This window comes from Lethenteron reissneri, chromosome 41 (genome assembly GCF_015708825.2).
Source record: "Lethenteron reissneri isolate LAM-NWPU_2019-01 chromosome 41, ASM1570882v1, whole genome shotgun sequence".
Lineage (NCBI taxonomy): Eukaryota > Metazoa > Chordata > Hyperoartia > Petromyzontiformes > Petromyzontidae > Lethenteron > Lethenteron reissneri.
In genome coordinates, this window is record NC_083819.1 from 7,377,976 (window position 1) to 7,392,971 (window position 14,996).

Consider the following 14,996-nt stretch of genomic DNA (forward strand, 5'->3'; position numbering starts at 1 on the left):
GATTGATGAGGCTTGGGAGGAAGAGGCTGCATCAGGGCCTTGAAACTGCTACACGACGGGAGCGGCGTCTGTTTCCACAGTGGGCGGCGGGGAGAGGGGAGGGATTCAGAGTGGGGGGGGGGGGGGCACACAAGTCACGTGATGTATATTGTATCCATACTCTTTGGTTCTTTCGGTAAAGTCACGGAGGTATAAAATAAAATAAATCACGACGTCCGTCATCAGGTGGGAAAGCGTGGTCTGCTGCTGAGGCAGACTGTTTTAAAAGGTTTGAAATGGGTGTAGCCCAAGGGTCATAAAGAAGTGGCCGGGGTTAGTGATGTTAACGTGAGAAATTAGCATGTAGCTGTAAGATAGAAGGAGAGCGGCCTCCTCGACGAGGGCACGGAAGTGGCTATGTTAATGTGAGAGATTAGCATGATGTTAATGTGAGAAATTAGAGGGCACGGAAGTGGCTATGTTAATGTGAGAGATTAGCATGATGTTAACGTCAGAAATTACTTATTTTATTTTATACCTACGCGACTTTACCGAAAGAACCAAAGAGTATGGATTCCTGCAGTCACGAAAGCCTCAAATTAAGATTGTATCTATAGACGAGTTGTTCTGTATAGTGACGGTGAGATTTCAATGAGCCATTCCTGCTCCACAACAATTCGAATAGGGCGGCCGGGGAACCTGAAAATCCAGACCGAGTGAGTGGTCGCGATGCAGCCACAGACTCACGCGGTCCGACGTCCGAGTTGTGGTGGTGCAGGCACCCAGTAAGCTGCTCCCACTGGTCTAGGCAGTGTTGATTTTCTCTATCACGGTGGCTGATGTGAACTGAATAGCGATAGTAATAGTGACAATGTTAATTATTTACCCCTGGAAAGCTGCACTGGCTCTCGAGACGCATTGTCATTGGGATGTTTTTATTCATATTCTTATGTTTTTTCGGTAAAGTCACGTAGGTGAAAATTTTAAATTAATAAAAGTAAAATAGAAATAAAATAAAAATCACGACGATAGCTATCGTGCTGTGACGGTTCCACCTGAAGACGGAAGCTTGTGTTGCCTCCGAAACGTCGTGATTTTTATTTTATTTTTTACAGCTATCGTGCTGTGACGGGTCCACCTGAAGACGGAAGCTTGTGTTGCCTCCGAAACGTCGTGATTTTTATTTTATTTTTTATTTTACTTTTATTCGTTTTAATTTTTTACCTACGTGACTTTACCGAAAAAACCTAAGAATATGAATCCTTGCAGTCACGAAAGCTTCAAATCTAGAATGTTTTTATTCGTTCCACGTATGAGCCCTTGGCGTGTCGGAGGAAGCCAGAGGAACCGGAGAATATCCACGGATTCGAGGGGGGCAATGCTCACATCTCTGCACAGAATCAATTCACAACCCGGCTAAAACCCGGTTAGCTTTCGAGATCCGACGAGACCAGGGTGATATCACCGTATGGAAAACACCCGCGCTCGCGGTGTTACGCGGATTTCCCGGATAAACGAATGCCTATTTGGTTTCATGCTGCGCCTCGGACACAAAACATGGGCCACCGGCTTCGCGCTCATAGCGCTCATCAGTAAGCCATAGCTGGCCACACAATGGCCCGGAAAGAGAGAGAGAGAGTGCGCGGTGTGTGTGTGTGCGCGCGCGAGATGAAGAATGCTCGATGAAGACAAGATTCAACAAGAAACCCCAGCGAGTCTCACTGCTTACGCTGCTCAAATAGAGACACGGAAAACCAAGCGGCTCTGTGGCGTGGGTGTCTCGTGCTGCCCACGTGTTGCCTCTTGCCTGAACTGCCCGCACACGCGCGCCTCGTGTGCTTGTTTGGATACTAGCTCCGCGCAACGGTGAATGCTGGATAGCAGGGAGAAAGACTTTTTTTTTATATAACGCAGCAGTAGCGTAGAGTCAAAATATGAGGCCAAACACAATATAATTCAAGAACAATGTAATGTATATATTAACATACAATTAACTATATTAATATATTAACATACAATTCGATGTATAGTAACTATAGTTAACTAAGGTATTGTTTAATAACTTATTATAACAATTTTTATTACATTCAATTTACATTTGATGTGCATGCTTGTATAGGCACACAGCAAATATAACACCGATTGTCTCGTGGGTTGACTCGCCCCCGTCGTGAGAATGTGGAATTTCCACCGCTTTGAGTGCGGCACCACGTCGAACTCGGCTTTGACGGAGATGCCCCTCCGGCTCCAGTGGTCCTAAACATTTCACAATTTCTCCAAAGAACTGTTGAACTGATGAGAACCACTGGACCCGGGAAGCAGAGACTTGGTCCTCGTGTTCCTGGGCAGCGTTTAAGGTCGCGTGGTGACGAATAAAGCGATTGACTGCGGCTGTGTCGCTCTTTAAACTCTCCCTCCCTCCCTCTTTTTGCCGTGAGCCTCAGACATTGACACGCAACCATTGGAGTCCTAAAAGGGACCTTGGTTTGACGCCGTGAGCCTCTGGCATTCACACAAACCCGAGAGCTCGAACGGGGCTTGAGTCTAGTTCTGCTGCGTCTTGGCAATAGTAAACAAGTGGTGCACAAGCCTAATTAACAATACAAACAAAAATCAACACATTGGTAAATTACACTGTGGCCTTAAAAAGGGAAAAATATATGACGACGTTTCAGACAATGGCCCTTCTTCATAGCATATCATTGGATGGGTCATCAACCGAAACGAATATTTGTTTCCTTTGAAGGCCACAGTGCTATTGACAAATGTGTTGAGTTGTGATCACAACGCAGTGCTCATATCGGCTGTCGTGTGACGTCACGACGCCGCCACGTGGCATCGATTTTCGTCGCGAGGGACACCGCGGAGGAACCCGCGCGGTCGCTGTCGAATCTGCGATGAGCAGGGCCCGAGGTTCAACCGGTCCGGCGTCCAGGTGAAGGTCACGGCGAGCTGCCAGATAGCCCTCTGGAGGTCAAAGACAGAGCGAGAGAGTTAAACCCATCACGAAAATGATCACCTTTCAATTTGTTCTCACGCATACAATTACACGGCGTACAATCAACGAATTAATTTGATCGTTTTTGCTCTTTCCATTCCACTGCTGGGTTAATACTTCTCCGCGCCATGTCGGTAATGGGAGGGAGGCGAAGTTGATTGGCCATGCTTCACCACGGGTTTGTGGAGGCGGCAGGCCCGAAAACCGGTTCGGATATCACTTGCCACCGATGTCGTTATCCGTGGCCGGGAATTTAACTCTGCTGGCCGGGTTCACAGCGCTCGCAAACTTCGCCAGTAACCGGCTTTATACCAGACGGGTAGGTACATACCCGACTGACGTCGAGGGCAAAACACCTTGCCTCTCAGGTGGGTTACTTTGGCTTGAGTCTTGCAAAAATCACGAATAATCGCCGACAGTCACAGCCACTTAAATGTAACAATTTTCCCTTGCGTTTGAGTTGAAGGCACGCCACATGGAGTCCGATCGAGCTACACGTAGGCACATATATCGTGCCATTATCAGTCTGCATACAATACACTGGAAACCTACAGTTATACATGTGCGTGGGCTACGGCGTAGAGGTTAGCGCGCTACACACTATGAACCTCTCGTGACCCGAGGTCGGTTCTCGACGACGGATAACATCAGTGGCAAGTGATATCTCAACCGCTCTTGGTATCTACCGCAATCTCGTCACCAACACGAGTCGATCAGCGCCGGTGAAGAATGGTCAAACGCCCCCTTCCCCCCCCCTGATGACGGATGCCGAGGGCTTCATACATAGACCAAGGTCTATAAAATGTTTACAAAAATTTATATTTACATATTTCAAAATTACGATTATTAGAATTATTGCAGAAAGTCTCGGCGCCTGTCGATGGTATAACCCAGTGGTCGGCAACAGAAATAACAAGGAGCCATTTCTTTAGAATTTGGTAGTAAAAAAAAAACCCCGCAATATTTAAAGAGCCGCCTTGCTTTTGAATAACATCACGCAGGAGGCCCTTAAATAGCCGCACGCAGCTCCGACCCCGCTGGTCTAAGCTCACCTGGAGTGGCAGGGAAGGCCGCGCGTGGCCGAGAGAGATGGATGAGACGCGGCTGGTGCTGTCAGGACGCGGGCTGCTTTATACCCGACGCAGGAATGCCCCCACGTCACCACGCACGCGTCTCGTTGCGTCTCCTCGATTGAAACGTGGACGTCGAAGGCCTGGGTGGGGGCGGTTGGGTGGGTGGGTGGATGAGTGGATGGGATTGATGTGTGGGTGGGTGAGTAAGTGGGTGAGTAGATGTGTGGATGAGGTGAGTGAGTGGATGGGCGGGTGAGTGATGGGGCTGGTTTTTCTGGTCGTAATCGCGGCCACACCTCGTGACTCCGTGGCCCTTTAATGATGACACCGACTGGAGGAACGGGCTGCGCGACACACACCACCACCACCCCCCGTGTTGTAAGGGTTCCTCACTGCAAGCATGCGTGACTCACGTGGGAGGGAGTTATGAGAGGTATTCACGGTGACAGCGGTGGCTGCTTGGGCTGTAGGTGTGTGACTGTGGTGTGTGTGACTGGGGTGTGATTGGGGTGTGTGTGTGACTGGGGTGGGACTCGGGGTATGTGTGGCTGGGTTGTTTATGTTACAGGTGCGTGTGTGTCTGATTGGTGTGTATCTGATTGGTGTGTGTGACTTGGAGTGTGTGTGTCGCGATTAGCGCGCTGCGCTACGAACCAACACCAGTGACGATTATCTGAACCGGTTCTGGGCTTCCCCTAGGTCGACTCAGCCTCAAATGAGTACCTGGTGCGGTGTGTAAACATCGCCACTGGGGAGACAAGGGGGGTCGGGCGTGGTGTTGGCCACCCACCCCCTCGTGTGCCGTACCGGCCTTCATAGCTGCTCGCTAACAGCACTTGCCCCAACAGTCTGCTCAGGCTATACGGGGGATCTTTGTCTTTGTTTTGTGTGACTGGTGTGTGTGACACTGCACTCACTGTGCGACTGCTTTGTGACAATACTGTGTAACGCGTTTTGTGACCCTGCCCTGTGGCACGGTTGCGTAGTAAAGTGTCGCATACTGTGAGACTTCGCTGTTTTTGGCACGTTGTGACACGTTGAGTGACACTTGCATGTGCCACTTAGGTGAGTGTGTGTGTGTGTGACACTGCGCTTTGTGTGACACGAACTTGTGACACTTCGCTGTGCGTGACACTCGATCCACGTGCCACGTCACTCCCCACCCCGAGCTGCCCTCCCGGGCTTCCGTCTACCCCCGAGGCGCACTTCGCCCCAACTGCCCACAGCCGCGGGATATTCACAATCCCCCAGCTGCCCACAGCCTCAGCTGCCCACAGCCGCGGGCTATTCACAATCCCCCAGCTGCCCACAGCCTCAGCTGCCCACAGCCGCGGGCTGCCCACCACACTAGCTGCCCACAACTCCAGGCTGCTCACAGCCCCAGCTGCCCACCGCTGCCCACAGCCTCAGCTGCCAACAGCAGCCGCGGGCTGCCCACCACACTAGCTGCCCACAATCCCCAGGCTACCCACAGCCCCAGCTGCCCACAATCCCCAGGCTACCCACAGCCCCAGCTACCCACAACCCCAGGCTGCCCACAGCCCCAGCTGCCCACAACCCGGAGCGATTGAGCCTCGCGAATCACCAAGTGTGGCAATAAATTGCGAGTCGTAGCGAAGCCGCCGCAGCAGCCAAGGAATGAGCTCATCCGAGAGGACGTCAATCGAGGAGATGGAGCGATGAAGTTGGTTCCCGTGCAGGTGGGTTATTATGTCGCAGGATCTTGAGAGGGTGGTGGCGGCGGCTTGGGGAGGCTTTCATCCAGCAGTGGATTGACCATGGCTGATGATGATTATGCGGAGTCGCAATCGGGCAATTGGGCATTGTTTCTCAAAGTGGAGGTCAATTAATCCTAACCGATGAATCGATGTCCCCTATTTAGCCAGGAAAGCTTCGCTGAGTATCGCTTTCAGGAGGTTGCTGCGAGCTTTGGATGTCGATCTGCGAAACCGGAATAAAAACCATCCACCACGTGCGCCATCACACGAGGGGAGAACACGTCCCAAACTCCGCACAGATGAATTAAACAATGCATTGGTGTACCGCCTCCTCTCGTCCAACTGGCAGCCCACCGCCTAACAACACCACGTGGCATTCCCAGGCAAAGTGCTCATCAACCAGGTTCAAACCCGCTTCGCTGGCGATGCGTTCAGGGTAAATCTGGTCGTACAGCAGAGGGAAATACGGGGCTGTGGGTTCGGCGCTGCACATTCTTATGCCGGGGCCATGGCGTGCCGATACTTGCTCACACGTGGAGGAGGGAGTGGGGTGGGGGGGGGCTGTGTCTGACACCAAACAATGGGGGGGGGGGGGGGAGGGGGGTTATGAGAAGGCAGGTGACGCGAGGACGCGCGGAACTCGATTTAAATGCCGAGTCGCGGGGCGAGGCGCGCGGGGCGTGAACATCGAGAAATTCTGCTGCTCCCGAAAATAAAATAAAATTACAAAATCAGCAAATTCCTCAATACCACTGCAACTGAAATAGAAAAAGAAGAAGCATAAAACGTACGTATTTAATCGGCGACGTTCCGGGCAATGGTCCTTCTTCGTAAGTAGAGAGATGATGAAACAGTTCCGAGACCAAACAATGACCCACATGACGCCGTATGGAGGAATAGCAACGGGAAGAAGATTGCTCAGCAGCGTGTTGAGTTTTGATGTCCATTAAGAGCTCCCGGGAAATGTCCGAAACGACAACCCCTCACCCCACACCGATCCCTGAATCCCAATCCTGAACCACAACCCTATCCATACCCATATAGGCCACACGCCGAACCAGAACCCACACCACGTGTGCTTGGCTGGGCCCCTGAGGGATCGCGAGAGGTTGGCGAGGCCACGTGGGTGTGAGCGTTGACCCCCCCCCCCCCGCCTCCTTGTCACCTTGCCAACCCGCATTGACCGGCGTGGGGAAGTATAGCCACATATCTCCCCCACACTAACCCCAATACAGCCAGGCCCCACAACGGTCGTGTTAATGTGAGCATTGTCTCAATGCAACTGCGTCTCTGCTGTGATTATGGGCTATTGCCCGAAACGTTGCCTGTTGTCAATGTTTCTAATATCCCACACCTTCGATAATTATCATAGTTGGCTACGTAACGTGTCAAATAAGTTCAACATAAAGACAGAGGATGGAGAAGGAACGAAGAAGCGGGAGCAACGGATCAGGAGAGATGAGGATAGGGAGCAAGCAGCGACATTTGCGCATCGAGGCTGCTACACGGAGCGGCGTCTGTTTTCACAGGGGGCGGGGAGTCAGAGTAGGAGTGTCTATATAGAAACCACGTGGTTTACGAGAAGCTTGAGCTGTCTTCTTGGTTCTTTCGGTAAAGTCACGTAGAATGTAAATAATAAAATAATAAAAATTAAACATAATAAATAATTCTCACGACGTTTCGTTTTATTATGTTTTATTTTTATTATTTTATTATTTCAAATTTACGTGACTTTACCCAAAGAACCAAGAAGATGAATCCCTGCAGTCACGAAAGCTTTAAATAGAAATTTATGCTTGAGCTGGTTTATATCGAGCAGTGGTTCTTAACCTTTACTGCAGCCTTGCACTCCTTTGGTTCTCAATTGTAAAAAAAAACAGTACAATGTTAATACATACTTAGGGGTTGATGCAACAAAGTCGTTGCACTTACTGCCCGTGCTTAATTTGTTTTTCGATGCTTTTACCTTCTACATTTTTTTCGGCCAAGTCTCGCACCCCCAGAAAGGGCACAGTATAGATACGAGGGAATGGATTTAGACAAAGACAAAGATCCCCCTTGTAGCCTTAACAGACTGTAGGGGCAAGTGCTGTTAGCAAGCACCTATGAAGGCCGTGGAACGGTACACGAGGGGGTGGGTGGCCAGCACCACGCCCGACCGCCTTTGTCTCCCAAGTGGCAATGTTTACACACCGCACCAGGTACTCATTTGAGGCTGAGTCGACCTAGGGGAGGCCCGGGACCGGTTCAGATAATCGTCACTGGTGTTGGCCGTGAGCGGGAATCGAACCCGTGTCGCTGGGTTCATAGCGCAGTGCGCTAACCACTACACCACCGCTCCCCGGGGGTGGACACACACACACGCACAAAAGCACGTGATTTACGATAATTTCGAGCCGATCGAGATGGGTAGATTTGTGCTTTCGCGCAAGCACTGCCATGAACGCGGTCTCGCCGCCATGTGTGTGCGTCTCATGACGCTGCGTGGCGTTTGTTGTTGGGGTTCAAGTCGAGGAGCCCAGGCTGGGTCGCGAGCGGTGGCGCAACGCTTGGGCTGCCCGTGAACGCTCGCGCCACGAATTCATGGCGCTCACGACCGCCACGTGTGATGGAGATGTTGATGATCGATGATGGTTATTTCCATCATGATGATTTTGATCGGTGGTGAAAATTAGAAATGATGATGAAGATTAATACAATTATGAAGGCGATTGATCGATGATTATGGTGATGATGGAGGATGATGGTGAATTGTGATGATAGATTATAATGATGACGATCGATTGTGGTGACCGAGGAGGGTTATTATAATAATGATGTTAATGGCGATTATCACTGTGATGATGATCGATGGTGAATGGATGGTGATTATTATTATGGACGACGATGATGATGATGTGGCGATACAAAAGCATCTACACGTGCAATGCAAGGAATCCGGGAGTGTTTCGGCAGCTCTCCGAGCTCTCTGATAGGAATCAGCCCGGGCGGTGTGGGGCGGGGAGCGTGGTCCGGGCCGGTCCGATCTCATTCCTGGCCAAGATGGGCGCGGGTGACGCCTTGGGGTGGCTGCAGGTAAAGATGAGTAGGGGGGTGGGTGAACAGGGTCCTACCCTCGCCACGTCCACCACCCCTACCCCCCAGTCACCCACGCGTTCCTCTGCTCTCACGCACAGTTCGTATCTTTGACTCAAAGTATGTTGTCTAGAGATGGTGGCCCGCCCAGGGCACAGCTGCAGGAATGCGTCCGTCTCTCTGAGCAGCAGCATCGCTCGCTCATTCAAAACCCAAGTCGCAGTGGGCAGGGCGCGGTCGCGGGCAACTTCCTAGAGAAGTTGCGTGCGACGGCTCTGTGCTGCGTGACCGCGCGCGGGCGCGAGCGCAACAAAGCGTGCTCTTTGGTTCTTTCTCTTTGCGAGTTTACACCCACGGGCCAAACCGGTCCAGGGCTGGCCTCTTGCTTCAACAAAAGCTGCCAGAAAAAGGCAGCGCTCCGCAAAGCCGAGAGGAGGGTGGACGAGAGCGTCGATGTTACGTGCGGAGTACAAAGAACGGAGTTTGGCGTGGACCGGATTGGACCCGTGATGGTCCGCGCAAGCCGTCGTGCGCCTGTGCGCTGATGTGCACGCGCATGTGCGCTGATGTGCACGCGCGTGCACGTCACGTTCCCCTCTCGCAATCCACTCTGGGTTGCAAGTCGCGGGGTCATTTGACCACACTTCACCAAGCTGCTCAGTGCGAGTTTCCGACGGCGGGGAGCGTAGACGATGGGGGTATAGTACAGTACAACAATAGATTTTGTTTTCTGCACCGAGAGGAGACGCGTGAAAGGAAGCGCTTGCGACCTGCAGCGTCGTGGTTGAACACCGGGTGGTGGATGAGAGGAAGCGGTTCGTGTCTGGTAGACCCGAGTCCTCAACACGGGTGGAGGAATCAATGCAGCGTGCACACGGTATCGCGTCAAAGTAAGCCAGTATTCACGTGAGCAATAGTGGAAATTACACATTCCCACGACGGGGGATGAGTCTGCGCGCGGAAGGAATTTCTGACGACTCCCTGCAATGCGGTCGCCAGAATTTAAAGTTGTCAGCGTGTGGGGTAGGAGGGGGGGTGGAAGGCGCACACCTCTCACTAATATCCCTGACCCAGCAATGGACATTCCACATTCATATGACCGGGGGGTGGTGGTGGTGGGCGAGAGTACTCCCATCTCGTGGGGCGCATGTGGGCTGTGCGTGGAGGCCGTTGCTACCATCCGCACCCCCCACCCCAATACCACAAGCTAGTTGCTTCCTCGTGGAAACGTCGCCGCCTTTATCTAGGACCCACATCGCGAGCTCTCGCGCAAAGTCGCTGGTGGCGGCTCCGGCTGCTACTGTCGCAATCTCTGGGCGGCATCTCCCTGCATGCAGCTTGCCTCGTCCGAGCCGTCGAACAAAGGCCGGTCAACAGCGTCGCGTGACGCGTTAGGATGCGCTGCTGCTGCGGCACGTCTGGAACGTTCTTCCCTTCCGATATGAGGAAGCCGCTGGGAGCTTATGCACTTTTACATCTTCGTGGGAAACCAATTTCTTCAGAGTTGGCTGTGTGTGCTTGGTTTGTTGTCGTTTCGCCCGCACTTCCGATGAGCAGGGTTGCCTACGTATGAATAAGTTCAAATTACATACAACATACATACAACATACATACAATATACATACAACATACATACAACATACATGTAGAACAAGGGAACTTCCCCGTCCCGCACGAACACGATCGTCTTTCAACCTTGCGGCCTTACGAAATAATACATGTAGAAATAATAGGCGACGTTTCGGGCAATGACCCTTATTCTTCATAATTCTTATGCCGGCTCTCTGGTGTGCAGTACAGTCTCAAACTAGTTTTCACGCGCTCTCTATTAGCTCTGAAGGTTCATCGGCCGAAACGTCGCCTATTTATGTGCTTTCCTTTTAAGGCCACGGTGTTATTGACGATTTTTTTTTGTTTATGCACCGCTACCAGAGAAGTATCAGAATATAGATTTGATTTTGTGTCGGGACATTTAAAATACACACCTACACGCACACACGATACATAGCTATAAATACACGAGTAGAAATAACATGTACGCCCACACACATACCTACATATCCACATACACGAGCTCACACACACGCCAAAGCACATATACTGGTATTCATACACCTATACCAAGACAAAAATCCCCTATACAGCCTTGAACACACTGTTTGGGGCAATTGCGTGCTATAGCGAGCCCCTATGAATGTCAGCATAGCACACGAGTGGGTGGGTTGCCAACACCACACTCAGCCGCCTTTGTCTCCCCAGTGCTGATGTTTACACACCGCACTAGGGACTCGTTTGAAGCTAGGGGAAGCCCAGCACCGGTTCAAATATCCGCCAGTGTTAGTCGCCACCGCTTCACATACACACACACATACAGTACACACGCGTGCATGCATAACTACGCATTGATACAACCACAGATAAACACACACGGAAACGCATAGACACACTCACAGAAATACCTAGATACACATTACACACTCACACACACAGACATACCTAGACACACATACACACTCACAGAAATACCTAGATACACATTACACACTCACACATGGACAGAAATATACCTACACACTCACAGAAATACCTAGATACACATTACACACTCACACTCACAGATATACCTAGATACACATTACACACTCACAGACATACCTAGATACACATTACACACTCACACTCACAGACATACCTAGATACACACTCACACTCACAGACATACCTAGATACACATTACACACTCACACTCACAGACATACCTAGACACACATTACACACTCACACTCACAGACATACCTAGATACACATTACACACTCACACAGACATACCTAGACACACATACACACTCACACCTAGACACACATACACACTCACAGACATACCTAGATACACATTACACACTCACACACACAGACATACCTAGACACACATACACACTCACAGACATACCTAGATACACACTCACACTCACAGACATACCTAGATACACATTACACACTCACACACACAGACATACCTAGACACACATACACACTCACAGACATACCTAGATACACATTACACACTCACAGACATACCTAGATACACATTACACACTCACACACACCGACATACCTAGACACACATACACACTCACAGACATACCTAGACACACATACACACTCGTACTCACAGACATACCTAGATACACATTACACACTCACACAGACATACCTAGATACACATTACACACTCACATACACAGACATACCTAGACACACATACACACTCACAGACATACCTAGATACACATACATACTCACACACACAGACATACCTAGACACACATTACACACTCACACTCACAGACATACCTAGATACACACTCACACTCACAGACATACCTAGATACACATTACACACTCACACTCACAGACATACCTAGATACACACTCACACACACAGACATACCTAGACACACATTACACACTCACACTCACAGACATACCTAGACACACATACACACTCACAGACATACCTAGACACACATACACACTCACACTCACAGACATACCTAGATACACATTACACACTCACAGACATAACTAGATACACATTACACACTCACACTCACAGACATACCTAGATACACATTACACACTCACAGACATACCTAGATACACATTACACACTCACAGACATACCTAGATACACATTACACACTCACACAGACATACCTAGACACACATACACACTCACACCTAGACACACATTCACACTCACAGACATACCTAGATACACATTACACACTCACACATGGACAGAAATATACCTAGATACACACACAGAAATACCGAGACACATATTACACACTCACACAAAGACCCCCCGTATAGCCTACACAGGCTGTTGGGGGTGTTGTTAGCGAGCACCCATGAGGGCCGACACGGCACACGTGGCCAGCCGCACGCCCGACCGCCTTTGTCTCCCTAGTGCTGCATGTATTACACGCCGCAACCGAGTACTCATTTGAGGCTGAGCCGACACAGGGGAGGCTCAGGACTCGTAATTGTCACTGGTGTTGGCCCTGGGCGCGAATCGAATTCGGGTGGCTCGTGGTTCGTAGCGCAGCGCGCTCGCCACTGCACTGCCGCTCCCCCACGCGCTGACCGTAGCGAAACCTCCGACGTGAGATGGAACTCGATGCCGTGGGCCGACAATCGAGAGCTCCGTGTGATTTGGAGAACGACCTGGGGAGGCAGTGACGTGGCCCACCCAGCGCTCTGTCGACGGTTAGCGGTTCCAATTTGCCCGCGGTCGCCCTGGCTAACGCTGCGTCTGCGTTTCACCATTCAAAAGACGAGTCGATGTCCGCTGTTCGCGGTGGGCGTTAAAGATCCACGCGTTGTCATTCGCGCGAGTTATATAGGCCATGGTGTGCCGGCGTCATGGTCTAAATTTGTAAAAAAATGAAAAAAAGAAAATTACATAATTGAGGTCACACTCGAAGTAATGATCGCCCTTTACTGGGAAACTGTAGCAGCACCCTTCTGGAAAAGTGTCGAGGCTCTGTGCGAGTTTCCTGGGTAACCAAACGCAGTCCCCACCACCACGGACTCAACTCCCGAACCGCCCTTCTGGAACCGAGCTGCTGGTGCCATCATTTTCATCTCACAATCCCAGATCCCGAGGAACGCTGCTGCTGTGCGAACGGAGTTGTAGCAACGCGGCACGGCCACAATAAACGCCTCCTCATTCCGGACCCAAGCACCATCGCGCCCCCTTCTGCCTTCAACGATCATCCCACGAAGACACAGACGGGAGCCGTCAACAGCACATGAAAACATACAACAGATGGCTGCGTAAATATCTCGCTCGCGAATGGGAAAACGAAAGACTCAACCACAGTAGTGCGACCCGAACTATGGCCCGTACAGTAAGCCCATAGAGACACACGGAGACTCATATAGATGGATGGATGGAGATCGCATCGTAAACCACTGCGGTCCTGCACTTCTTCCACAGGAGGAGGACGAACAGTGAAACTTGCACGAACTCCCTCCTAAAGCCGTCTCGACGTGGCCCAGCAGCAGGCCTCGGCATTGCCATCGAACTCGAGAACACCTCGCCGCTGCGATCACGCGGCAAGCGTCGAATCAAATCAATAGGTCAGGGCCGGGACAATTCGCGCGGGTTTCACTTGCGTCTGACTCCCTTGCGGTGTGAGAGCGACCCCTGGTGGGTGCTATCGGCGTTGCTGCATCGTGCGAAATATCTCTGCTGCCATGTGCTGGGTACCTGGGGTGGCGGGGGGGACGTCAGCTTTGACAACCAGCCGGGAGAGATAGCCCTGGGCTGAACTTTTCACGGGGTATTTTAGCCTCGGACAGCTGGATGTAACGCGTGCATCGATTAATCGATGATTATCGTGACGGGTGCATTTAATAGCTTGGGCGAGACTCGGCGTACTCTATTTAGATTCGAACAAAAAAATAAACACGCGCGTCAATAACGGGACAAAATATAGATAACGGCCCTTGTTCATAGCACATATAATACATTTATCACATCTATTTTATGTGCTCTGAAAAAGGCCCATTGCCCGAAACGTCGCCGACATGATATGTCTTTCCTTTTTAATGCTCCAGCAGCATCAGGCGACGAATGATTTAGACGCATTGCAGTAGTTGGAACAGTTCACTGCTGGGTGTACGTTGAACTTCTTTCGCGCCGTACGTTGCCAACCGTGCTCATTGGAGGTGCGGGGGAAGGATGAACGTCTCCATGACCGTGTCAGTCAGGAGGATTGTTTGACCATACTTCACCACGTTGGTTAGTGCTGTTCTTCAGAAACTGAATGCAACATTCTGGACTATGACAACGACGTCGACCAAAAAGACGTGTCGGATGAATAGTCTTAAGCGATCATCGTCGTCATCAAACATCAAATGATCGCGATCAGAACTGCCGGGCGCTGGTGGATCACCGCACAGATGGGCTTCAACACTCACTCCCTTCACGTGGGCGTCGAGAAGGTGTCCGTACCCTGGCTCACCAGGAGACGGCGCTACAGCAAGAACGTGGGACTCCCACGTGTCCTGTCTGTGAGAGATCGAGTGTTGCTCCCTCGCATGCGTGGGGTTTTTCCGTGTGCTTCGGTTTATTGCTACATG

At 50.9% G+C, this 14,996-nt stretch overlaps 1 long non-coding RNA gene across 1 annotated transcript; it reads right to left on the bottom strand.

The window, feature by feature from the left end:
• Nucleotides 1–1,912: 1,912 nt before the first annotated feature.
• LOC133352769 (uncharacterized) lies at nt 1,913–4,076 on the bottom strand. The gene is made up of 2 exons (XR_009756301.1): nt 4,030–4,076; nt 1,913–2,946 (listed from the first exon to the last, which is right to left on the bottom strand). It is a non-coding gene; the product is annotated as an uncharacterized LOC133352769 (long non-coding RNA).
• Nucleotides 4,077–14,996: the final 10,920 nt, after the last annotated feature.